At 42.9% G+C, this 26,398-nt stretch overlaps 1 protein-coding gene across 5 annotated transcripts in view; it reads right to left on the reverse strand.

Annotated features, from left to right (window-relative positions):
• Window positions 1–20,687, reverse strand: part of LOC146816674 (adhesion G protein-coupled receptor F5-like) — a 788,188-nt gene extending 767,501 nt beyond the window's left edge. For all 5 annotated transcript variants that reach the window (XM_085609153.1, XM_085609151.1, XM_085609154.1 and 2 more), the window contains exon 1: window positions 20,555–20,687. The gene's annotated coding sequence lies outside the window, so the exon portion shown is untranslated. The remainder of the gene's footprint in view (window positions 1–20,554) is intronic.
• Window positions 20,688–26,398: the final 5,711 nt, after the last annotated feature.

The raw sequence follows: 26,398 nt of genomic DNA on the forward strand, positions 1-26,398 counted from the left end.
GCAGAGTCTCCACAAGTCTAGAAGTGTACTGAAAAGTTGGTATCTGAGGTCCAGTATTAGTACCCAGTTGTGCCTTTGAAGTGGGGAGAACCTTCTGGAAGCATGCTTTTGAAGTGCAGAGATGCCCTGTCATAGTGTTCCTGGCTATAGACTAACGACAGGGGGTACACAGCATTTTGTATGGACACAGGACACAGCCTAATAATGTGTAAGTAGGACAGTACAAAGCCCCTTCCACCCATATTGCCAGTGATAGCACATCTAGTCACATCTAAGCTCCCTGTTGTGTGTCACTATCTAGAAGGAATACACAAAGCTCAACTGGCAGCCACCCCCAGTTAGGTGACAAGACCCAAGCTGCAGGCACTACATGACTACGGCAGGAAAATGGCAACTTTCAAAAAGTGGCATTTCAGAATTGCAATTTAATATACAACTTCACCAAAGTTAGGATTTTAATTTCTGATTCCAGAGACTCAAAACATTAACTGGTTAGCTCTTCCCATTTGGAAATTACACCTATAAAATGTAATAAGAGAACTCCAATGTTATCCTGTGGGGGAGATATCCCATGCTTTAGTCAAAACAAATATAAGGGTTTTTCACTACCAGGACACATAACCCTTAAAAGTACCTATCCTACATGATACCTTGCCCTCTGGGCTGTCCATGGCCTACCCCAGGGGTGACTTCTATGTATTAAAAAGGAAGGTTGACTCTGGCAAAAGGTTTATTTTGCTAGGTCGAAATGGCAGTTTAAAACAGCAAACACAGGCTCCGTAAAGGCAGGTCTGAGACATGTTTAGAGGGCTACCTTAGTGGTTGGCACAATCTGTGCTATAGACCCACGAGTAGCATTTAATTTGAAGACCCTGGGTACATGCAGTACACCTTAACTGGGGACTTATGAGTAAATTAATATACCAATTGGGAAAAGGTGTAGAGGAGAGCGCACAAGCACATTAGCACTGGTTAGCAGTGGTAAACTCCTAAGGGCAAAAAAAAAGAATTTAGCAAAACATAGGAGGAGGAAGGCAAAAAGTTAGGGCTTGAACCTGCAAAAATGGTCAAGTTCAACAGTCCAAGCTTCCCGCTCCCATTAATCGTTGACTTTATGCTTGTCTTTGACTATTTACAGCACTCCACTCCTTTTGGGCTTGGTTTGTTCAATAATAATAACATTTAAATATATATCATATACATACAACGACACCCGCACTGCAAGTCCAACAGTCGTATTGACCAATTCAGTGTACACAGCCTCTTGATGCAGAAAAGCATGAGACAGACACTATTTCCATTGCTTCAGAATGCTTACAGTCTAACAGCCTTAAAAACTTACAAAAATGTTTTATGCTTCACTATGAACCTACTAGTTTCAGTAGAATGGTCTAAAGACACAGTAGCTCAAAGATTAATTCCCTTTTTAATAATAATATAATAATAATAATATCAGCATTTGTAAAGCGCAACAGCTACCTCATGCAGAGGTGTCCCGGTGCTTAGCGGAAAATGTAGGGAAGGATCAGGCCCAACAAAAGAGCAAGCCTTGACTAAAAAGCCGGGTATTTAATGTCTTCCTAAACACAAGCTCTGATTCAATCAAGAGCGTATGGGAGGGTAAAGAGTTTGAGGTTCTGGACTTTTAAGAGTCCAGAGGTGTCAGGGAAACAACACCCGAAGACCCCTGAGTTCCTTCCTGTCTCGGTGCACAAATAAACAGAGACGCGGGTTTCTCGATGGTGGCGTCAGAGACCAAGATTTATTCACTGCAGGGACACAGAAGTCATAGGAACCACACAGAGGCAGAATCTACGAGACTGTTCAAATTTCATTAAGTGGGTTGTTCCTTAAATACACGAAAAATGTCTTTAGGCAACATTACACGAATATTTCTCATGCCCAACCCGGTATCCCAAACAAACAGTAAATAGACATCAAACAATAATTAGTCGTAGGTTTTCGGTATTCGATCAGGTCCCCTTGTCAGTTTTCCATTCTTTGCCCGATCCTCCCCATCATAAAAATCGTAACCTCCCCATTGTAAAAGCCCAGAAGGAGAGGAGCAGAGCCAGGTGCAAAGGATTGAAAAGTAGGATAAGAGGTGTTTATGGATCATAAACGGGCATGGCTACCGTCTTCGGCCTTTCAGTCAGGACAACGGACACGAGAACCAGTATAGCAGGACTGGCCTCAAGCAAGGGAGGCAGCTTGATTCTGCCTAGTCATGCAGCGTCAGCCTTTCTCGGGGCTCGAGCTTACGTGTCCTTAACAAGGTGACTCTGCCGGGGTCATCGCCCGTTCATTGACTATGTGAGGGCAAGAAACAAAATGGATGCCGTAACTAAAATGGATGCCATGACTTTACAACAGAATGCCCTATTTCTCAGTGAATTCATGCTAGTTGCGTAGCGAAAACACTGTCATGCATATAATGGATCATTTGCGGTTCATTGGTACCGAAATCGTGTCAGTACTACGATACCGAATTCACGGGTTCGGATCGCTACAGAACCTCAAGTTTCACATCCTAGCAGTCATAACTGTGAAGGACCTGCCTCCCATTCGGGACTTAGCACTAAGAGGTACACAAAATAGGTGCTGGAAGTTGGATCTCAGTGTGCGTTTTTGTTGATATGGGCATAGCCAGAGCCTGAGATACCCCAGGCCTCTGTTATTCATGGCTCAGAAGGCCATGGTCAGGGACTTAAACTCTATCCTTTTAGCTACAGGGAGCAATTGAAGTTGTCTGATGTGGGGAGAGATATGATGACGGAACATGACCCGTCATATTACTCTCACTGCCACATTCTGTACCATCTGTAGTTTATTGATCAGGTAAGCAGGCAGACCAAGGTACAGACTGTTTGCATAGTCCAGCTGGGAGGTCACGGTAGCGTGGACTATGACCCTGCGGCTTTCCTCTGGCAATAGGTGCAGGAATTTTCTTAAGCTTCTCAGCTTCACAAAGCATGAAGATGATATGTGGCAAACTTGGGCAGCAAAAAATAGGTCTGTATCACATTTAATAGCCAGATTCCTTGCTGAATTTGCCAGAGGTGAGCCCAATTATGCCGGCCACCATAATCCTGCGTAGGAAAGTGAAGCCTGACCAAAGAACAGTACCTCCGTCTTGTTCAGATTTATTTTTAAGCTGTTAGTGTTCATCCAGTCCAAGATGTCCTTTAGACACTCCTTAAATCTGGCAAACAAGTCAAAAGAGTGATCCTTGAACGAGAACACCAACTGGGTGTCATCCGCATAGGAGTCAGCCTTCACTCCCCAAGATGCAATGAGAGTTTAAAGTGGCACCAGATAGGTGTTAAAGAGCAATGGACTCAAGGGGAAGACCTGAGGCACTCTGCACCACAGTGGCTTAGGCTCAGATTGATGGGGTTGGAGAAAGGCCCATTGAGAGTGATCTTTAAGATAGGACTGGAACCAGGAGAGTACTGCCCCCATAAGCCCAGTTGTTTGAGTCTGCCCAGTAGAATTGGGTGGGCAACCGCATCGAATGTTGCAGACAGATCTAAAAGGACCAGCATCGCTGAAGCCTCTGCGTGTACACACATTCTCACAGATTCCGTCACCTCCACCAAAACTGAATCACTGCTATATCCTGACGGGAATCCAGACTGAGTGTCACGTAGAATGTCATGTGCATCTAGGAAATTGGCGAGCTGACGTTGCATTAGTTTCTCCAGCACTTTTTGCAGGTGCTGGCAGTAGTGAGATCGGCCGGTAGTTACTAAGCTCTGTAGGGTCAGCATTTGGTTTTTTAGTAGGGGTAGTAGGAAAGCATGTTTCCATATATCTGGAAAAATGCCGGTGGATAGCGAGGTGTTCCAAATGTGGTTGTCCCGAATGACTAGCGTTTAACTCTTGGCTCTAGTACTGTCAGTCAGGTTATGTGATGGGGAGTTACACCTCAGTTATCTCATTATACATCACAGTCAATAGGAGGTTGTTGAGCAGGGTGAGACCTCATCGCTCAAGCACAGAACAACCCGGCTTCTGTACGTCTAGATAACCTTTCACTGGGCTCTGTGCACTCCACTTCAGCATCACCTCCAAAAATGGAAACTGCGACACTCACATATTTTCAAGCATAACTTCCTGAAACGGTTTAACTGCCAAAGGCCTTTTTCCACATGCACACTTGCGAAGGCATGCCCTGGTCATACCTGTTCCATCTTCAGTCAAGTTGAATAACTTGTTCTGTATTCTTGACAGCCTTACTGGCTATTGTGTGTTAATATTACATCCACAAAACAAAAACGTTTACAGCTGCTTAGTGGTGTAGTGTAGTTCCTATTTCCCTAATAGGCTCTGCGCATTGGAATAATATACCCTATAGATTTGGCATAGGACTGAGGTCAGTATGCCCCTATCGAGTATATTAAACTTAATTAATTTGTACCAGCTAACTGAAAGTCCACTAGAAACTCCTTGTATACAAGAAGGGAGTAGTTTGTGGTAACCGCATAAACATGACAACTTTGTTTCCCTTTAGAATCGGAACACTCTCAGAATCGTAGAAACAACAGATAACAGTTTCACTCAGCTAATCGTGCCTGCTTAGTTTCTTCAGAGTTACACAGAAAGAATAGACGGACGTTTCGATAAAAGGATTTATTGAACAGTCTTGTTTCTCGTTTAAGAGATATGAGCTGTTACAATCGTAAGAAAGTATGCGAGATATATTATGTACAGCGTAAGCAGTAGAAAGAAATAATACTGCGCTAGCATTATCTTTTAGCTATGACACATATATCCATATACATAAATAACATAGGCTAAAAATGCTTATAAGATGCTTCTCTAACTAGTTCTACTCCAGTGTACCTAGCCTAAGTGTAGTACAATGTAAGAAGTAGGTGCTGTATTCTATAGGATGTTATTCTATAGTTTAGTATAGTATGCCAAGAGTCCCTCTAGGTTCTAGTCAGCTCCATACCTTGAGAATGAGAGAGGTGGGAATCTCTTTCCGGGTCTCGAACTCTAACACCCCGCGAAGGGAGTCAGAACACTGGAAGCTGGATTCTCTGTGAGCAGGGATGACAGCGTCTCTTGTCAGTGTGTCAGGCCGGGACACAGGCTCCTCTAAAGTCAAGGTCTCCTCCGTACTTGCCGTCCTTGCCGTGGCAAGGGAAGGTATATTTATACCTAGAAGGTGCTTAGGAATGTTTGCATTGACGTAAAGTCGGGCAGAGGAAGACGTCATGAATGAACCCTTAAGGAATAGCGGTTCATGCATAATAAATGAGTTCTTGGAGAAATCAATAATCCTGTGCCAGGGGAAACTCCCAAGAGTTTCTAAGAACTCGTTGTGACGTTGGGGTGGTCTGATGTAGGTGACCATGCCTGTATTTGGATAGCATGGCTAATGCCTAAATAAGGTCTGGTATCTTATGCCTATATAAGGGCAATGTGAATTGTGCCTATATAAGGACAGCTGTTGAAGTTAGGGTCTCTGCTAGGCAGGGCAAGAAAATTGATCACAGAGAATATTCCCCCAGAGGGTGGAAGAGGGAGGGCTAAGAAAGCCCCGTCGTCCAAGGTTAGAGTGACTCCATCTCTAAAGGCATTCTATAAAGTATTATCTACCCCATCGGACAAGGGGTTAAATAAAAAAAATTACTATGGCGTTTCCTAGTACACAGACTGCTCATTCCATGAACCCCTCTTTACCCCAAGAAAATGTTTTGCCTTCGATCCTGTCTGAGGGAGTGAATGAAGTGCCTATTGTGGCTGAGCAACAGGTGGCCATCCATCCCTTGGTAAGCTTATTGAATAGATACTCGGCCCTAGAAATTCAAGGAAATCAATGTAATCGTGAAAATCAAGAGGTTGGGCCATGTACCTCCAAAGTAACAGCGAAGTCGGACTTAGCAACAGCACCATTGCTGTTGGCTTCTGATTTGCCTGGTCCACCGGGTATATCCAGTATAGGTCCCCCTAATAACAAGGGGGGTAGGGGCATTAGCCGATATATTATTGGCTCTGAAGGAGGACATTGACAGAAGATTTTCCATCTCTGAAACCAACCAAGATGCATGTGAGGTATTAGCGCAAAAAATCAGAGGTCTCTCAGAGAACTGACATTTTGGAATCAGAAATCCCTAAGATGAAGGAAGCGCTACATAGTTCCACAGTGGAGATGGATAAGCTAGCCCATCAAAATAGGGACTTGAAAGACAATATAGAACATCTTGAAAACCATGCTAGAAAAAATTACTTAAAAATTGTGAATGTCCCGGAGGATATGGAGGGGGGCGACATTAAAAACTTTGTGATCTCTCTCCTAAAGGGATCAATCCTTAAGGATACCCCAGATCTTGATCTGTCTCAGGATATACAGCGAGTACACCAGGACCCGTATAGGAGGAATCTCACAAAATCAAAGCCAAGGAAAATTTTGGTGAATTTCCTTACATGTACTTTAAAAGAGAAAATCTTATCCCTGACGCTGAAAGCAGGTCTGGTCAATTGCAATTCTTGTTCTAGCCCATTTTCCTTTTCTATCAGGTCCGACATATCTCATATCATGGCTACGAAAACAGTGGGAGTTGGGTAAAAGAATGACAATTTTAAACTCACTCGGGGTTAAGGTACAACTAAGGTTCCCGGCACTTCTCCGAATTATGTGGAACAATCACATGTATAATCTTCGTCAGATTGAGGAAGTGGATGACCTCATTGGAAAAATAAGGAGTGAAAATGGGGTGGGACAAGAGGGTAGGGTCCCTATGTAACAATTATTATTATTATCAATTCTGTCTCACTGGGTTACCTAGAGGGGTCTGGGTTATTATTTGTGTCATTATTTTCTTTGGCTGTGTCAGGGGGCCTCGTCCATAGAACTCATGCTTGGAGGAGTAGGGAGGGTTTCCCAGGGTAGTAAGGTAGGGACACAGGGGCAGGGAAGGGTTGGGGGTGGATGGGGGCCAAGGGTGGGGGCGCAAGGGAGGAAAATCAAAAAAATATCATCAATCTCAAAAAAATTCTAAAAATTAAGCTGTCTTTAGAATGTCTGAATAAAGTTTTGGTAAGGGGTAGCCATAATGAATAGTAAAATTAATTTTATTTCATGGAATGTTAATGGACTTAGATGCCCACGTAGGTAAAGATTGGTTATGCAGTATCTCGAACAATCCACAGCTCAGGTCTGCCTCCTTCAAGAGACACATCTGACTTTTTTGGAATGTAGGACTATTTTCGGTAACTACCGTTGGGTTGCGCTATTTTGTTCATCTGAACAAGTAGTCCATAATAAGAGGGTGGCAATTTTAATTAGATCAGGGGCTAGAGGCAACATTAAATCAGTCTCTTCAGATCAGTCAGGGAGATGGATAATCGCACAGATCGAAATAGGCAGGAAGGAGTTAACCATAGTATCATTTTATGGCCCAAATGTCGATGATCCGGCGTATATATATAAAATGCAGGCTAAATAAAAAGAAACTACCACCCCAATAATTATTGGAGGTGATTTTAATGTCCTTTTTAATCCCATACAGGATAGATCTAATCATAGCCACCATGTCGGAGCCCCACACATTCGTCGAGTAATGATTAATATGATCAATGATCTGGGGTTAGCCGATGTTTGGAGGGCAAAGCAGGGAGATAAAACAGGTTTTACTTTTTTCAGCAAAAAATATGGTCATTCTTCAAGAATTGACTATATTTTAACTGATAGGCACGCTTTGGAGAATGTTCTTGATATCTCCATCTCGCCTAGTATTCTCTCTGACCATGCCCCTATTTCTGTCTTATATGTATGGGAAATCATACTCTTAGTTCTAGATGGACATTGAAAAGGGAAATGTTTTCTAATGCTGAGATAATCAATGCACTTGAAGCTTGGATTATTTAGCTTTAAATTTAGGTTCAACTTCCTTAGACTTTGTCTGGGACACTTTTAAAGCAAACTTACATGGTCAGCTTCACAGTTCGATTTGTTCTAAAAATAGGGAAGAGGTACTAGAATTAAAAAATTTGGAAAACAAGATAAGTAAATTGGAGGACGAAAGGGTAAATAACCCCCAGTTTTCTACTGAAAAACTGACACAAGTTCATAAAGATCTTGAACACCTACGTCGGGTTTTAGGGGAAAACTGGAGTTAAAGGTTAAGGCACAGTGGTCTGCTCATAATATGCAACATTTTGAATATGGCGAAAAGGCGGGGGCTCTTCTAGCTTGGAAGGCAAGGGCAGACCGACCAAAAACAACATTAGTGAATTAATCATTGACGAGAGTGGGGCGATCTCAGGTAAATTGGGGGATATGCAAAGGTGTCTTGTTTCCCTGTTTGCAGATCTATACAGAGAGGAGTCCACACCAAACCCTGAGAATATCCAAAAGTGGCTACAGCTCAAAAAATTACCTGTTTTAACTGAAGGCAGTCGAGTATCTCTTGACGCTCCCATAACAGAGTCTGAAATAAAATTATATATTGACAAGATTAAGAATAATAAAGCCGTGGGGACCGATACCCTTCCAGGTGAAGTTTATAAAATCCTTCGGGATGAACTGGCTCCAGGGCTGTGTGAACTATTTAATTATATATATAGACCTGAGGGTAGAGTTCCGAACTCCTGGAAGGAAGCTGCGATTGTTCTTGTTGTAAAGCCAGGGAAAGATCCCCACAAAGCGGACTCATATAGGCAATCTCCCTGCTTAACGCTGACTATAAGATCTTTATGAGCATATTGGCGGGGAGATTGGTCAAGTTAGTTCCGCATTTGATAAATACGGACCAAAAGGGTTTTATCCCAGGAAGGTTCATCCAAGAGCAGACCTTACAGCTAATTGGTATCATTGATCTAGCAGTGGCACGGTCGGAGCCCTTGGCTGTGGTGGCATTTGACGCAGCTAAGGCCTTTGACTGTGTCTGTTGGATCTTTTTATGGGAACTTCTAAGGATGATGGGCTTTGGTTCAATCTTTATTCAGACCTTGATCAACTGCTATCAGGGTGCCTCTGCTGTAATCCTGTTAAATGGCCTGTTAACATCAAGCTTTACTATAACCAGGGGTACAAGGCAGGGTTGTCCCATCTCGCCCTTGCTTTTTGATCTTTATATAGAGCCTCTTGCCCAAGCCATTAGATTGGATGAATCAATCACCCCCTTCAGTGTCCATCTATACAGTAGCAAGTTAGTCCTTTATGCGGATGACTTGCTGCTGTATACTAATAATCCCATCGAGGTACTCCCTAGAGTCGAAGCACTCTTGGAGGAATTTGGCTCATATTCAGGCTATCTCACCAATTCCTCTAAGACAGAGGTAATGTGCTGGAATGTCGACAATTGGGCTGGTATAATAAGCAAAGAATTTAGATACCTTGGGATTATCATAGTTAAAAATGTAGATGATATTCCGCAGATTAATCTGAAGAAGGTGTCTAAAGAGATTGATCATCTTTTTTTAAGATGGAAGAACCTGCCCTTAACTATATATGGAAGGGTCAATTTGGTTAAAATGGTAATTTTGCCAAAATGTTCCTATCTATTTAGTACTATCCCCCTTGGTTTCTCAAGTAGGGATATAAGTAAAATCCAAGGCAAGATAGGCAGTTTCATCTGGTCTAATAAAACTGCAAGGCTCTCCTGGAAGAAGTTAAGACGTAAAATACTGAAGGGAGGCCTTGCCCTTCCTGACTTGCTTTGGTATTCTTTTTCATTTCAGTTTAAAAACTTTCGGGTGTTGCTCACTACCACGGGGGACTCCAATTGGGGGATGATATTGAAGGAAATGACTATCTTTGAAGGCGGAGGAGAGGGTTTCCTTTATAAGTTTGGGGCTCCGAGGTTTTTTAAAAAGGTCCGCTTGAAGGTATTAAAAACAGCCTTAAATGTGTGGTACAGGGTCAGGGAAAAGTGGGGGATTCGTTACTATTCGGGGTTTGCTCCCATTTGGGATTCCCCTGGGCTACCCGCATGCCTGGAGGATAGCCTTGCGCAGCCTATCAAAAATGCCGGTATCTTGAATTGGTCTGATCTCATCTTCTCAGATGGTGTCCATCCATGGGAGGTGTTAAGGTCCCAAATAGGAAGCTCTTTCTCAATATTTAAATATCTACAACTAGTTTCCTGGTTTACAGCAGAGAGTGATTACATTGGTGGAATTTGGGAAATAGAGCTCCTTCTTCAAAATGCAAAACCCATAAAAAAAGAGGTAGGGCTTTGGTATAAAAGGCTTTTGGATGCCGATGTGGCTGATCTTCCTTTACAACATACGGTTTGGAATTTGTCAGCCCTGGACACCAACGCAGTTGATTTATATGAATCTTCGCTCCAAACATTATATAAGTTTTTTAAACCAGCCTCATTAAAAATAACCATTTTTATGTTATTAACAGACTATATTACACCCCCATGAAAATAGCCAAATTTGCCGCCCTTACCTCTTCAAAATGTCCAAGAAGCGAATTCTCCCCGGCTGATGATTTACATATATTTTTTTAATGTGGGAGGTTAAAGGAGCTCTGGCAGAATGTGGAATGTGCACTCAGCGCCATTTTTAAAGTCGAGATCAACCTGAACTCTCCCACAGTAATTTTTGGTACTAATAATGACTTGATGAACTGGATGTCAGCAACACAAAAAGGCTTGCTTCTGTACTTAATTCTTATTGCCCGAAGGGAGAGCTGCAAGCTGTGGAAGGATTCATTATCCCCACTGTACGAGAACTGGTTGAGGGCTTCATTGGAGGTGGCCCGATTGGACCTAGGTCATTTGGATGATACTGGTCTCAACATTTGGTCACCGCTCTTAATATGGGGCAGAGATTTGAGAGTGATCTAGTGTCTCTAGGTCCTATGATTACACCAAGCTTCACAAAGAAGCTGGCCTGGCTAGGCCTACAGCTAATGCAGTAGCAGAAGCCTGGGGGAGTCTAGGTTGGAAGGATGGCTTATTGCTTGTTTTTGTAGGTGCTATATGGGGAGATGAGGACAAAGAAAAAAAAAAGAAAAGAAAAAGAACTCGTTGTGACGTTGGGGTGGATGGATGTAGGTGACCATGCCTGTATTTGGATAGCATGGCTAATGCCTAAATAAGGACTGGTATCTTATGCCTATATAAGGGCAATGCGAATTGTGCCTATATAAGGACATGATTCGGGAAAAACTATATACGGACACCTAAAGGAGAATATAACAGTGGGTTGGCAATTGAACTGTTACTACAGGGATTTGGTATGCCAAGGGTTTACCTAAATTAATTTAATTTTATATGGTGCTTGATAATGTAATTTTGCGGTTTCTAAGTACTGCCATTAACAGGAGTAATTATAGCCGAAGAAACTGACCCCCTGAAGGATATAAAGCTAGACTATAGCTTTAATTAGTGGGATGACTGCAGAGAACAGCTGGCGTGCTCTGCGTCACAAACCATTGCTACTGTCTTTCATATTCTGAAATATGTTTCAATATAGGACCTTCAAACCTGCTCTAATCTAAGAATGTTCAGCTTTTCTATAGGTGCTGAGCATTTGAATGATGTGTTTCCGAAATGCATGAGCATGGTTTACCAGACTCTACTCAGCCATATGCCTGGTAATGTCGCGAGATCGAAATGGCTGTTTAAAACTGCAAACACAGGCTCTGTAATGGCAGGCCTGAGACATGTTTAGAGGTCTACCTTAGTGGGTGGTACAATCAGTGCTATAGATCCACGAGTAGCATTTAATTTGCAGGCCCTAGGTTCATGTAGTACATCTTTACTGGGGACTTATGAGTAAATTAAATATACCAATTGCGTATAAGTTTAGAGGAGAGTAAACAAGCACTTTAGCACTGGTTAGCAGTGGTAAAATACATAGAGTCGTAAGGCAAAACATTTATAATTCAGCAAAAAAATAGGAGAAGGAAGGAAAAAAGTTAGGTGTTGGACCTGCAAAAATGGGCAAGTTTAACAGTCCATAACCCAGCTTACCGCTCCCATTAATCATTTACTTTATGCTTGTCTTTGACAATGTACAGCACTCCACTCCTTTTGGGCTTGGTTTGTTCAATAATAATACCATTTAAATATATATCATAAACATACAGCGACACCCGCACTGCAAGTCCAACAGTCGTATTGACCAATTCAGTGTACACAGCCTCTTGATGCAGAAAAGCATGAGACAGACACTATTTCCATTGCTTCAGAATGCTTACAGTCTAACAGCCTTAAAAACTTACAAAAATGTTTTATGCTTAACTATGAACCTACTACTTTCAGTAGAATGGGCTAAAGGCACAGTAGCTCAAAGATTAATTGCCTTTTTAATAATAATATAATAATAATATTAGCATTTGTAAAGCGCAACAGCTACCTCATGCAGAGGTGTCCCGGTGCTTAGTGGAAAATGTAGGTAAGGATCAGGCCCAACAAAAGAGCTAGCCTTGACTAAAAAGCCGGGTATTTAATGTCTTCCTCAACACAAGTTCTGATTCAATCAAGAGCGTATGGGAAGGTAAAGAGTTTCACATCCTGGCAGTCCTAACTGTGAAGGACCTGCCTTCCATTCGGGACTTAGCACTACGAGGTACACAAAGTAGGTGCTGGAAGTTGGATCTCAGTGTGCGTTTTTGTTGATATGGGCATAGCCAGAGCCTGAGATACCCCAGGCCTCTGTTATTCATGGCTCAGAAGGACATGGTCAGGGACTTAAACTCTATCCTTTTAGCTACAGGGAGCCATTGAAGTTGTCTGAGGTGGGGAGAGATATGATGACAGAACGGGACCCGTCATATTAATCTCGCTGCCGCATTCTGTACCATCTGTAGTTTATTGATCAGGTAAGCAGGCAGACCAAGGTACAGACCGTTTGCATAGTCCAGCTGGGAGGTCACGGTAGCGTGGACTATGACCCTACGGCTTTCCTCTGGCAATAGGTGCAGGAATTTTCTTAAGCTTCTCAGCTTCACAAAGCATGAAGATGATATGTGGCAAACTTGGGCAGCAAAAAATAGGTCTGTATCACATTTAATAGCCAGATTCCTTGCTGAATTTGCCAGAGGTGAGCCAAATTCTGCCGGCCACCATAATCCTGCGTAGGGAAGTGAAGCCTGACCAAAGAACAGTACCTCCGTCTTTTATTTTTAAGCTGTTAGTGTTCATCCAGTCCAAGATGTCCTTCAGACACTCCTTAAATATGGCAAACAAGTCAAAAGAGTAATCCTTGAACGAGAACACCAACTGGGTGTCATCCGCATAGGAGTCAGCCTTCACTTACTAAGCTCTGTAGGGTCAGCATTTGGTTTTTCAGTAGGGGTAGTAGGAAAGCACATTTCCATATATCTGGATAAATGCCGGTGGATAGCGAGGTGTTCCAAATGTGGTTGTCCCGAATGACTAGCGTTTAACTCTTGGCTTTGAATGTTCTGGTACTGTCAGTCAGGTTATTTGATGGGAAGTTACACCTCAGTTATCTCATTATACATCACAGTCAATAGGAGGTTGTTGAGCAGGGTGAGACCTCATCGCTCAAGCACAGAACAACCCGGCTTCTGTACGTCGAGTTAACCTTTCACCGGGCTCTGTGCACTCCACTTCAGCGTCACCTCCAAAAAGGGAAACTGCGGCACATTTTCAAGCATAACTTCCTGAAACGGTTTAACTGCCAAAGGCCTTTCTCCATATGCCCACTCGCGAAGGCATGCCCTGGTCAACCTGTTCCCTCTTCAGTCACGTTGAATAGCTTGTTCTGTATTCTTGCCAGCTTTAGTCGATATTGTGTGTTAATGTCACATCCACAAAACAAAAACGTCCACATCTTAGTGGGTTTTATATGGTACTTGAAATGTAATTTTGCTGTTTCTAAGCACTGTCATTAACAGGAGTGATTATAGCCAAAGAAACTGACCCACTGAAAGATATAAATCTAAGATATAGCTTTAATTAGTGGAATTACTGCAGAAAACAGCTGGCGTGCTCTGTGTCACAATATGTTTCAATTTACGACCTTCAAACCTGCTCTAATATATGAATGTTCAGCTTTGCATAGTATGTCTTTATAGGTGCTAAGAAATTGAATGAGCATGGTTTACCAGACTCTACTCTTCAATTTGCCTGGTAATTACTTGGCCCACACCCAAGTCCATTGTTGTATAAAATGACCATCTGTTGTGTAGCTTACCCTGAGTTGTTTGCCATAACTGTTTTTGCTGGCTGTAAATCTCTGTGCACTTTACCATTGCTTGGCTATGGACACTTAGGATCTACTTTAGGAGTGGCTCATAACTACTAAAATAGAGGGATTAGGTCTTGAGAAATTTTTATTTTAGCAGGTCGAATTTGCACCTTTAAAACTACATTGCGAGGATACAGTGGCAGGCCTAGAGTCTTGTTTTCCTTGCCACTTTAGTGGTGGCAATCTAAGTGCTGCAGTCCACTAGTGACATTTAACTTACACGCACTGGGCTCGCATAGTTCTATATACTAGTGACTTATAGGTAAATGAAATATGCTAATCAGAGACTAGGTAATTCTACATCTTGTTGGGAGTCAGAGCAGATATATTGGGAGCTGGGCGTCAGTACACCAGTGTGCAGAGTCATTAGACGAGCACTAAGTCTAGCAAGAAGATGGGTGCCGAAAGAGGGGGTGTTTCTCACAAAAAGGGCATTTTTCTCACAATTAAGAGAAGAAAGACTTCTGAGCCCTTGCTCAACAGGCCACTTTAATGTGATTTCATCTCACTACAGGTGTATAACCAGGCCTTCTGGTGAAGCTGATATGGTTACAAATTCTGCACCTGAGCACAGATCTTGGGAGAAGCCATGGCTGCAAATCTTCCGGAGACTAACATGGTAAATAAGAGCATTCTTGAGGGAGGGAAGAGTAATCACCACATACTTTAGGCTCCATGTTCTGCAAGTAAATTCCCTTTGAGGGGCCTTTCTCTGGTAACAAATGCAAATTATCTTTTTATTATCAACTTAAAGCACACTAAGGGCCAGATGTACAACCAAGAGAATTGTGCATCGCATATTGCGATTCTTTTGCGAGTATTTCACACTGTTTGTGATTCCCAATGGTGTCACAAATTGCGAGGCTCATCAATATTAATGAGCCTCTCGCAACTTGGGTGCCCATTGGGAATGCCAGCCCTCCCAGGGATGGTGGCCTGCTGGTCTCAGCAGACCACCATGTCTGGGACTGCTTTTTAATAAAGCAGCTTCTTTTCTTTTTAAATGCAGCCCGTTTTCCTTAAAGGAAAAAGGGATGCATTTTTTAAAAGACAAATCAAATCTTTCAGTTTCCTTTTTTTAAGGGCAGGCAGTGGTCTCTGGGACCACTGCCTGCTCTTAAAAAATATTTCCCAACATACTCACAAAGGAGAAGGGGTCCCCTGGGGACCCCTTCCCCTTTGCGAGTGGTTTACCACCTACTTGAAGTAGGTGGTAAACTTCGAGTGTTTTGCGGCCGCAAATGCGGTTGCAAAACACTGTAACATAGCATTTTGCCTCGCTTTTAGAAAGAGACGCCCCTTCCGAATAGCGAGAGTCTCAAATGCTATTTTGCGAGTCAGATAAATAGCATTTGTACATGCTATTACCCTTTTTTGCGGCCGCAAACAGGAGGCTCTCTCGTTCGCGGCCGCAAAAAAGGGTCGTACATCTGGCCCTAAAGACTTAGGGGCATATCAACAACAACCGGCGATAATTATCGCTAAGCGCACTTAGCGCTAGGATAATTATCGCCGGCTAGCGTTGATTTTTATCGCTGAGATAGCGTGCTATTAGCAACGCTTATCTCAATAGCGATAAAAATCCTCACGCTAAGTGGCTAACGTGAGATTATCGCTGGAAACCCAGCGATAATCTCATGTTAGCTTGTTGATAGGGACAGACAAACTTAGCCATGATATCCTCCTTCCATAGGTTATCATGGCTAAGTCAGAAAAATACCAGACATAAAAAAGCAGCGTTAACCGCGGTTAGCGCTGCTTTTTTTGTCTCTAACAGGGTTAGCGATATTCTTGATAATAGAAGAAATGTGGCTTAGCGACATTTCTCCTATTATTTTACTCTGGAACGCCCCCTTTGCATCTCATTAGAGATGCAAGGGGAAGCGTAGAGTAAAAGGGTGCTAACATGCGAATTTACATGTTAGCACCCTGTTGTTGATAGGGTGCTAGTTTTATCTCTGCTTTTTTGGCTTTTAAAGCCAAAATAGCAGAGATAAAGCCCTTGTTGATATGCCCCTTAGCATTCTTGCACATTTAAATTTATTTTAAATCCACTGTCACTATTTTATCCTGTGTTGTACCATGCACGTTTATCCTAATTGTTCTAGTAAGCGTCGCTCTGTTCTGAATTTGCACTCTGAAGCAAGAACTGCAAATTTAATGGTCATCTCAAGTAAGCGCTAGCTTACTGTATCCCTCGTCGAAGACATCTTGTATTCTTCCCAAGTGTAGAGCATGGCAACGCTTGTTAGTGCCTGCTTTTAGTTTCATTTTATCGCATGTACTTTCCTCCATTCATTACATTGAGAGAAAGGGGATTCAAATAGTGCCGAAATGTATTGATTTTAGCGTTACATGCACCATCTGGCCAAGGGGAAAAGATGTTGGGGCATATCATCAAGGACCGGCGATAATTATCGCTAAGCGCACTTAGTGCTAGGATAATTATCGCCGGGTAACGTGGAATTTTATCGCTGAGATAGCGTGCTATTAGCAACGCTTATCTCAAAAGCGATAACATTCCAAGCGCTAACTGCCAAATGTGAGATTATCGCTGGAAATTCAGCGATAATCTCACAAAGTTTGGCGATAGCTTGATGATAGGGCAAGGCATACTTAGCCATGATATCCACCTTACATAGGATATCATGGCTAAGTCAGTCTTGAAGCAGGCGTAAGGAAAGTAACGATAACAGAGGTTATCGCTACTTTGCTTGTCGCTCTGCAGGTTAGCGTGCCCATTGATAATTGAAGAAATGTCGCTTAGCGACATTTCTCCAGTTATGTCAGGGCAGGAACGCTGGGCGCTGGGTGTTCAGAAAACAGGCGCTAATGCAAGGTTTCACGCGATAGCGTGACCTTGCTGATTAGACGATACAATTATCGCTGCTTTTCGTCCGAAAACGACGCAAAAGCGGAGATAATTTTTATCGCCTCGTTGATGATATGCCCCGTTGTTCTTAGAGGTGGTATTTTGCCCTTAGAAAATCTTGATGCTTGTTGGTTATATTTGCATTAAAGATTTGTTAGATTTCCATGAGGTGCCCAAGTGTCTGCTTTCTTTCACACCTTCCACACACTTGAGAATGGTAACAAATGAGATATGAAACAATACTTCTTCAAATATACTATTACATTTTCATATGCATTGAGGCGATAGTGAGTGAGAGGGTACAGCGAAAGTAGCAGCCTATTCTGAGCTGCTACATCTATGTAAACATGCATTTTATTTTTGACAGGCTCAGGGTACACCAATGATACTTTCAGTCATATTTGGTTTTCCTAGATCAACCTGTTTGGGTTCTTGGCAACTAAACCACAGTATGCTGTCAAAATAACACGCAAACTGATGCTTTCATTCAAATATAAACAAAGATTTTCTAGTACATACATAGATCTGTGGTGGTTCTCCTCACACCTGCAGCCAGGAAGCCACCACAGGGCTGATGACGAGTTTAGATATTATTTAACACCCCTGATAAATAAGAATACTACAGGGTATGTTATTTATTGGGTGTGATAAATAACACCTAATACGAGTTGGTGGGAAATAACATGCAGATTTTTGTATTTTATACAGCAAAATCAGCATGATAATGAAAATACCATTTGCTTTTCTGCCGTTAAATTTCAACATATGTTTACTTGTCAAAATTTTTTAAAGTGGTGTTATTTAATACATCCGATTATTATTGGATGCATTAAATACTTCAAACCTGTTAATTCCAACCCATGCATAAACAGGGGTTTACACTTGGGTTGGAATTGACTGACCCACTGGTATTCAGGCTTAATGAAGAGTATACAAGAAAAAAGGGAAGCATGCCTTTTCTGTCTATGTCACCCAGGCTTTGGAACAACATCCCCATATCCATCAGGGCTGCCACAACGCTGTTTCAATTTATGAAAGAGTTGAAGACTCTCCTCTTTAAAGAACACTACATCACAATGCATTAACTGTTCATGAGAGAAATTGGATTGTTGGCTCAGTGGGATGTGAGCCCTGGTCAAACAGCAACCACAATCATTGCCATGCCAAGTGTCAGGCACAAGCGAACCCTAAATTAACCTTTCCTCACTCTCTAGTAGCTTGGCACAGGTCAGTCAGTCTTAACTTAGAGGCAATGTGTAAAGTATTTGTGCAACAATAGTAAAACAGTGATACCATCTCACAAAAAGATAGAACAGCAGGTTAGAAAAATAGAGGAAAGTTTCATAAATAAAGCAAGGCCAAAATTTCAAAATTCCAATCAGTCGAACCAGAAGTAGCTCCAACCGCAGCTATCAGGTCTCGCTGTACTAAGTAAAAGCCAAAGTTCAGACCAACTTTGATGGAGTGCTGGTCAGATCTAGTCCCAGATTAATTCTGCTGAAGGTTTACCTTCACAAGGTTTGTGCCAAGGGTCCCGTTCTTGTTGGTGAAGGCAGCGAGGAGCAAGAAAAGTGTCCTTGGAGTCTGTCCCCATAGCACGACTAGCAGGTTGGGCATCGTGGATGGGCGGGATGGAGCTTCATGTTGACGGTCCCCTGCAAGCAGTTGATACTGTAGTACAAAGAGGCAAACTGGCAGAAGCTCATGCAGGTTTTTGGTGGGAAGAGCCCAAAAGCTTGATTTAAGCTCACTGAGCAACACCAAGGATATAGGACCTGAGGAGCACCACCTGGGAGTCAGGAACTTGCTTCAGCTGGGACCAGGGGCTGGTTGGGGAGCCTTTTATGTCCCTGAGGTTCCAATCAGGAATCCAGCAAGTTATCCCTTGGAGTCGCTCTGGAGTCCTGGGTACAAGCTGAAGTTGCAGGTCCAGTTCTCCTTCCCCAGACCAGAGGGACGCAAGCAGCAGGTCAGCACAGCAAAGCAGCATTTCCATTAGAGCAGCAGTCCAGAAGAGAGGCAGTCCTTGTAGCTATGCAGCAGTACTTTTTCTTGGCAGAGTCTCCACAGGTCCAGAAGTGTACTGAAGTGGTGGTCGCTGAGGTCCTCGTTTTATACACAGTTGTGTCTTTGAAGTGGGGAGAAGCTTCTAGAGGCATGCCTTTGAAGTTCACTGATGCCCTGGTATCCTGGTCCTGTCTCCTGACTAAGTACAGGGGTATGCAGCCCTTTGTATGGCGACAGGACACAGACTAATCATGTGTAAGTGGGTCTGGCAGTGATTGCCCATTCAGTCAAACCTAATGTCCCTATTGTGTATCAGTGTCTAGGAGGTATACACACAGTTTAGCTGGCAGCTACTACCAGTTATTTGACCAGAGACAGGCTGCAGGCAATAAATGGCAGGAAAATCCAAACTTTCTGAAAGTGGCATTTCAGAATTTTAGTCTAAAATCCAACTTCACCAAAGTTGGAATTTTAAATTGTGATTCCAGAGACACCAAACATGAACTGGTTAGCTCTTCCCATTTGGAAATTACACTTATAAAACTTAATAAGGCAAATCCAATGTTATCCTATAGGATTGCTTGCTCTTGCAGTAGTGAAAAATAAATATAAGAGATTTTTACTACCAGGAGATGTAAAACTTAAAAGTACATATGCTACTTTTTAAACACTTTGCACCCTGCCTGCCCTCTGGGCTACCCAGGGCCTACCCCAGGATTGATTTATATGTATTAAAAAGGAAGGTTGGCCCTGGCAAAATGTTTATTTTGCCAGGTCAAAACGGCAGCTTAAAACTGCAAACAGGCTCTGCAATGGCATGTCTGAAACATGTTTAAAAGGCTACTTTAGTGGGTGGCACAATCAGTACTACAGACCCACTAGTAGCATTTAGTTTACAGACCCTGGGCACATGTAGTGCCACTGTACTAGGGACTTCTAAGTAAATGAAGTATACCAAGTGGATACAGGTCAATGTTACCAAGTTCAGAGGAGAGAGCGTAGGCACTGTAGCACTGGTTAGTAGAGGGAAAGTGCACAGAGTCCTAAGGACAATAAAAACAAATTTAGCAAAATACATGAGGAGGGAGGCAAAATGTTTGAGCATGATCTTGCAAAAAGTGCCAACTTCAACAGTACACAACCCAGCTTCCCCCTTATTAATCGTTGACTTTTTGCTTGTCTTTCACCATGTACAGCAGTCCACTCTCTTTGGGCTAGGTTTGTTCTATAAGAAATACCATACACATACATTTCAAATGTGTACAATAGCACCGGCCCGGCTCGTCCAACAGTCATATTGACAAATTCAGTGCACACAGCCACTTGATGTAGAAAAGCGTGAGACACACAATATTTCCATTGCCTTAGAAAGGTGACAATCTAAAAGCTTTAAAAACTCACAGTAATGTTTTATGGTTCACTATGCACCTATTACTTTTAGTAGTATAACCTTAAGACATAGTAGATCAAAAATTTCTTGATTTTTACCTGTTGGCTGTCCCCAATGTCTGTCAGGTCATATGATGAAAAGATGCGCCTCAGCTATCTCATAACGCAGCACAGTCTATTGGAGGTTGTTCAGCAGTGCAAGATCCCACCGGCCAGGCATGGAACAGTCCTGCTTCTGCTCTTCAAGAGCAGCCTTCACTAGGCTAAGTGCAATCAGGATCAGCATCACCACCAAAAAATGAACCTGGGGCACTCACATATTTTCAAGCATAACTTCTCGATGCCATTAAACTGAGAGAGCCCGTTCACCTTTTGCACAGCTGCAGAGGCATGCCCTAGTTATACCTGTTCCTCCTTTACTGGTCATGGTGTGTTAATGTCACATCCATTAAACAAAAGATTTCCAGCTGCTCAGTGGCTTGACAATTGAACTGTTAATACAGGGGTTCTGGTATGACAAGGGTTTATCTAAATTTAAATGTATTCCATATGGTGCTTCATAATATAGTTTTGCAGTTTCTAAGTACTGTCATTAACAGAAGTGACTATAACCCAAGAAACTGACCCCTGAATGATGCAAAGCTAAGTAATAGCTTTAATTAGTGGAAAGACTACAGAAAATAGTAGGGTGCTCTCTCACTAGCCATTGCTACTTTTCAGTGTTTTATATTCTCAATATGTTTCAATTTAGGACCTTCAAACATGCTCTTATCTAAGAAGGTTTAGAATGTCATACTATGTCTTTATAGGTGCTAAGCGTTTCAATGAGGTGTTTCTAATACTTATGAGCGTGATTTACCAGACTCCATCTATCCATAATCCTGGTAATTACTAGGCCTGCGTCCAAGTCGATTGTTGTAGAAAATGTCCATCTTTTGTGTAGCATACCCCGAGTTGTTTGCCATAACTGTTTTTGCTGGCTGGAGAACTCTGGGCACTTTTCCCCTGCTGGGCTATGGCCACTTTAGGATTGACTAATAAGTATTAAAATGGTGGATTGAGGTGTGTCAAAATGTTTATTTATGCAGGTCGAAATTGCAAGTTAAAAAATGCACAGTTAGGCTACAGTGGCCGGCCTAGAGTCTAGTTTTCATTGCCACTCTAGTGGTGGCAACCTAAGTGCTGTAGTCCACTTGTGATATTTAACTTATACACCCTGGGCACACAGAGTACTATGTACTAGAGACACATAGGTAAGTTAAATACGCTAATCAGGGATTAGCCAATTCTACATATTGTTAGGGGTCAGAGCAGATACATTGGGAGCTGGACGGCCGCACCCTAGAGAGCAGAGTCATTAGATGAGCTCTAAGTCCAGCAAAAAGATAAGGGCAAAGAGAGGGTGTGATCCTGAAAATGCAGTTTTCTCACAACAATTAAGAGAAGGAGGACTTCTGAGTCCTTGCTCAACAGCCCAATTTATCTCACTACAGATATCTAACCCGTTGTTCTGGTGAAGCTGCTATGGTTACAAATTCTGCACTTGATCGCAGAGCATGGCATATATCATGCATGCAGATCTTCCAGAGAGAAGCATGGTAAATAAGATCATTCTTGAGGGAGGGAAGAGTATTCAACACATACTTGAGGCTCCTCCTTCTGCAAGTGATTTCCATTTGAAGTCATACATTGTCATATGCCTTTCTCTGTTAATAAATGCAAATTCATTTTTTTATCAACTTAGAGCACACTAAGGACCTGTTTACGATGTTGGTTGGAAAGCTTTCTGACCAACTCTTTCTTCGAAACGGTTCTGGCAGACTGGTGGTCGGAGGTTCTGACTGACCGATTATGATGCTTCCGAACACCATTTGGAAAGTCTCCCATTGACTTCAATGGGAGTCTGTGTTCCATCCGACAACACAGGCTCCCATTGTAAAAAGGGGTGGTTTCAGAAAGCCTTGCACCCTGTGGCGGGCACCCCACGGTGCCTGTCACACTGTGCATGGTTCTACAGAGGGAACCTCTGTATGAAGGGGGGCCTGCTAGGGGCCCCCAAAGTCAGTTTTCGACAGCCTTTTCATGTTGGACAGACCGAGTCGGAAAGGTTGTCAGAATCTGAAAACGTAATCGGTTGGTCGGCAACTCTGTCCATTGAGCTGTACGAATCAGCTCCGACCGACTCAGAGTTTCCGAATGACGATCGAAACCAAGTCCATCACAATCGGTCAGTCGGAAATGTTTGCGACTCAGTCAGAAACAGAGGTTCCGACACGGTTTAGCAAAATCCAAATGCTGTTCGGAGCCTTATAAGAACGACATCGCAATCAGGACCAATATCCTTAGCATTCCTGCTCGTTTAAATTTTATTTGAAATGCACTGCCACCGTGTTATCCTGTGTAGTACATAGATAGATCTGTGGGCCACAGGCTATCAGAGCCTAATCTCAGCATCACCCCCACAAAGTGAACCTGGGGCACGCGCATATTTTCATGTGTAACTTCCTGAAACGACGGGATCTTTCAGCGCGTGCATAGCTGCCCCGGTCATACCTGTTCTCTCCTCGGCCAAGATAAATAACTTGTTCTGTATTCCTGATAGCTTTACGGGTCATTGTGTGTTAATTTCACTTCCACTAAACAAAACGTCTACAGATGCTTAGTTGCCAAGGATTACCCTGAAATGATCTTCATTTTATAGGGTGCTTCATGATGTAGCTTGGCTATTTCTAAGCGCTGTCTGTCATTAACGACCCCTGAAGGAGTAAATCTAAGCTATAGCCTTAATTAGAGGGATGACTGCAGAAAACAGCTGCGTGCCCTGCCTCACTAGCCAGTTCCCATCCACATTTCACAAGATAACAAAATCACTACGTTTTGGTATAAGATATCTAAAACCCGAAGCATGAGGCAGAACTGAATATAATAGGCACCGTTTTGGATTCGAATATTCGGCAAAATACCCAAGCCTGCATTTGATACGAGTATCTTGCACAAATGTAAGCAGAACCAAAGCATGAAAACACGGAGATTGTTTTTTCACCATGGCTGGAACCATAGTCTAACAATATAATAAAACGCTGCTGTCATGGATAGCTGCCAGAGGTTGGCAACTTCAGAATATTGCCGAGTGCAGGCCTGGCTCAAGTGTCAGTACCTGTCTCTCAACCTGCAGGGTAAGCATCATTAGAGTTGCACGAATCCCGGTTATCGAACTGTACTGATCAAAACAACAGCAGCCTTACTCTACACTGCTACCTTCCTTTGTTTCATAATCTTCTCTTGTTGAAGGGATTCTGCAGAGTCACAGGACTATGCTTGGGGCAATAGAACCTTAGTAGGCAGAGACTGAGTCATTCTACCACCTTAATACCCATCAGCTCTGGACCGACTAGCTGTAGTGTCTCACTTTCCCTCCTACTTGCTCACAGAGGATCAAGTGATTAGACACACCCAGAACACAACACTCCCAACCCTCTCAAGAATCGCAGTGGCAGGACACACCCTTTCGCTCTCACACTTGTACTTGTCCATAGTAAGAGCTGACACGGAGAAAGTTTAAAATATTTATTTTAACTATCATGCTCTAGTATGCAGTATAGTAACACAATAAGCAGGGACATGTCTAAAACAAATACGGTCAGCATAGTAAGTAATCCATACAACATAAAACAAGTTGTCATGATATTAGAGAGGGTAGACTAATCCCCTCTCCTTCTAGAGAAGCAAAGTGATTATATACATCAAAAGATCTCTGGGTGTTGGCAGCTGACCCCGTACCTTAGTTTGCACAGATAAAAGTTCTACATCTCAGGTGTAGTCTCAATCACTTCTCTGAAAATCTCTCTAATGTGTGTTTTACATGTCTGTGCCTACCTATATGACAAAAAGTACATGTTCCCAAACAACAGCTGCATTTGTGTGTTTTGCCTAGGTGCTAGAGGCTGACCAGAACAGAATAACAAGGGGCATTGTTATTTGACCTTGTCTACTGTGTTCAGACTGAATACTAGGAAAGAAGAGAACACAAAAACAATTGCAAGCTCTGTGTGAAAGTATAGTGTGGCACAAAGCAAAATATATGTGTATAGTACCATGAGCAAAGCAAAGGAAAGCCTGAACTGTGCTCAGGCTAACATTGGGAAAACGGAAATGGCCAGCACGGGACATACAACACCCTCCCCTTTGTCAGGATGGCAGCACTAAAGTAACAACAGAAATCAAGAGATAAGCAAAACCAAAGCATTTGAAAAGTAGGTTGGTTATTTGTCTCGCAGAAGGATCATGTCAATTAATAGTAAAAACATTATTTCTATCATAGTAATGAATGAAAGTATGTCACTGGGGCCCACAATGGGGGATGCCAAGTGAAAATCCAGTATTTCAACAAGAAATCTGAACCGTCTGAGGTAAAAGTATTAGCCATCTCCTTGTGTTTGCTTTGTTCGCCAGACTGATTTGCATATGGGTGGGTCTGAACTGGGGTGGCGAAGTGAGCTAAAGAACAATGATGGATTCAACCCAGATATGTGACCGGCAGTCAATGTCTGAAAATTTTCAGCACTCCGTCCATCATCTCCTTGTGTTTGCTTTGTTCACTCTAAGTTGGCAGGGCATGCCCAGACGTGGGTCCCTTGCTCACTTTGCCACTGGATTCAAGCTAGTTTGGCTGATGATGGGTGTTATCCCTAAACCGGTCCCAGGATGCTTGTTTCCGGTCCAGGGAAGATCTGGCTGGGCAGTTCAGGCTGGACTGTTCCCATAAGGAACAGGGTCAAGACTGATTTGCATATGGCTGTGTCTGACCTGGGGTGGCGAAGTGAGCTAAAGAAAGATGATGGGTTCAACCCAGATCTGTGACTGGGGTTAGTGTCTGTAAATTTTCAGCACCCCGTCCATCATCTCCTCATGTTTTATTTTGTTCGCCCTAAGTTGGCAGGGAATTCCCAGACGTGGGTCCCTTGCTCACTTTGCTGTTGGATTCAAGCTAGCCTGGCTGATGAGGGGTGTTACCCCGAAACTGGTCCCAGGATGCTGGTTTCCGGTCCAGGGAAGATCTGGCTTGGCAGTTCGGGCTGGACTGTTTGTATAAGGAACAGGGTCAAGACTGAGTTGCATATTGCTGGGTCTGAACTGAGGTGGCGAAGTGAGCTAAAGAACGATGATAGATTCAACCAAGATCTGTGACTGGGGTGAGTCCCTGAAAATTTTCTGTGCACCGTCCATCATCTCCTTGTGTTTTCTTAGTTCAAAGGCGCAAACATGCTCTTCCGTGTAAGTTGTGGACAAAACCATAAAGGGACCTACATTGATTTTGATGAAGCTGATATCCAGAAGGTGCTGTGCCATTGCACAGGGATCATATCCAGCCATTGGCCACAGCACCGGGTTATGAACCAGAAGCAAGCCCAAGGAACATTCTTGGTAATGAGCCACTAAGGGACTCATCAACAGTCCAAAATCCAGAGCAGTGTGTGGTGTCGTAGCCAGGAAGACGTCCAAGCCACATTGGAAGGGGCACCAGATGCAATGACACACAGGTTGACACGGATAAAGTATCCAAGGGCACCATTCCAAAGAGTAATAGCATGCGTTCACGGTACAGCTGCATCGATGCCTGCTCTGGAATGACCACAAAGGAAGCATCCATTGCTGAATAGCAGGAACAGTACTATAATGCCACAAATTAAGATGAGCAGCAGTGGGAACCCACTGAACACGCTGGACAATATAGAATGTATGAAAGTTGGGATTACTCCAAAATTAGTCTGAACAGATGTCACAAGGCCTAAGCCCACAAGTTTAACAGAGGGTGCCAAGCCCCTGCTATCGGGCGCATTAAATATTTGATGTATGAATTCACCGAAATGGAGGGGGAGATTTGTGTTTAACAATGACTGTATTTCACTGGAAGTTCTTAGCACCCGCAATTCGAAGGTCTTG

Source organism: Triturus cristatus, chromosome 6 (genome assembly GCF_964204655.1).
Source record: "Triturus cristatus chromosome 6, aTriCri1.1, whole genome shotgun sequence".
Classification (NCBI taxonomy): Eukaryota; Metazoa; Chordata; class Amphibia; order Caudata; family Salamandridae; genus Triturus; species Triturus cristatus.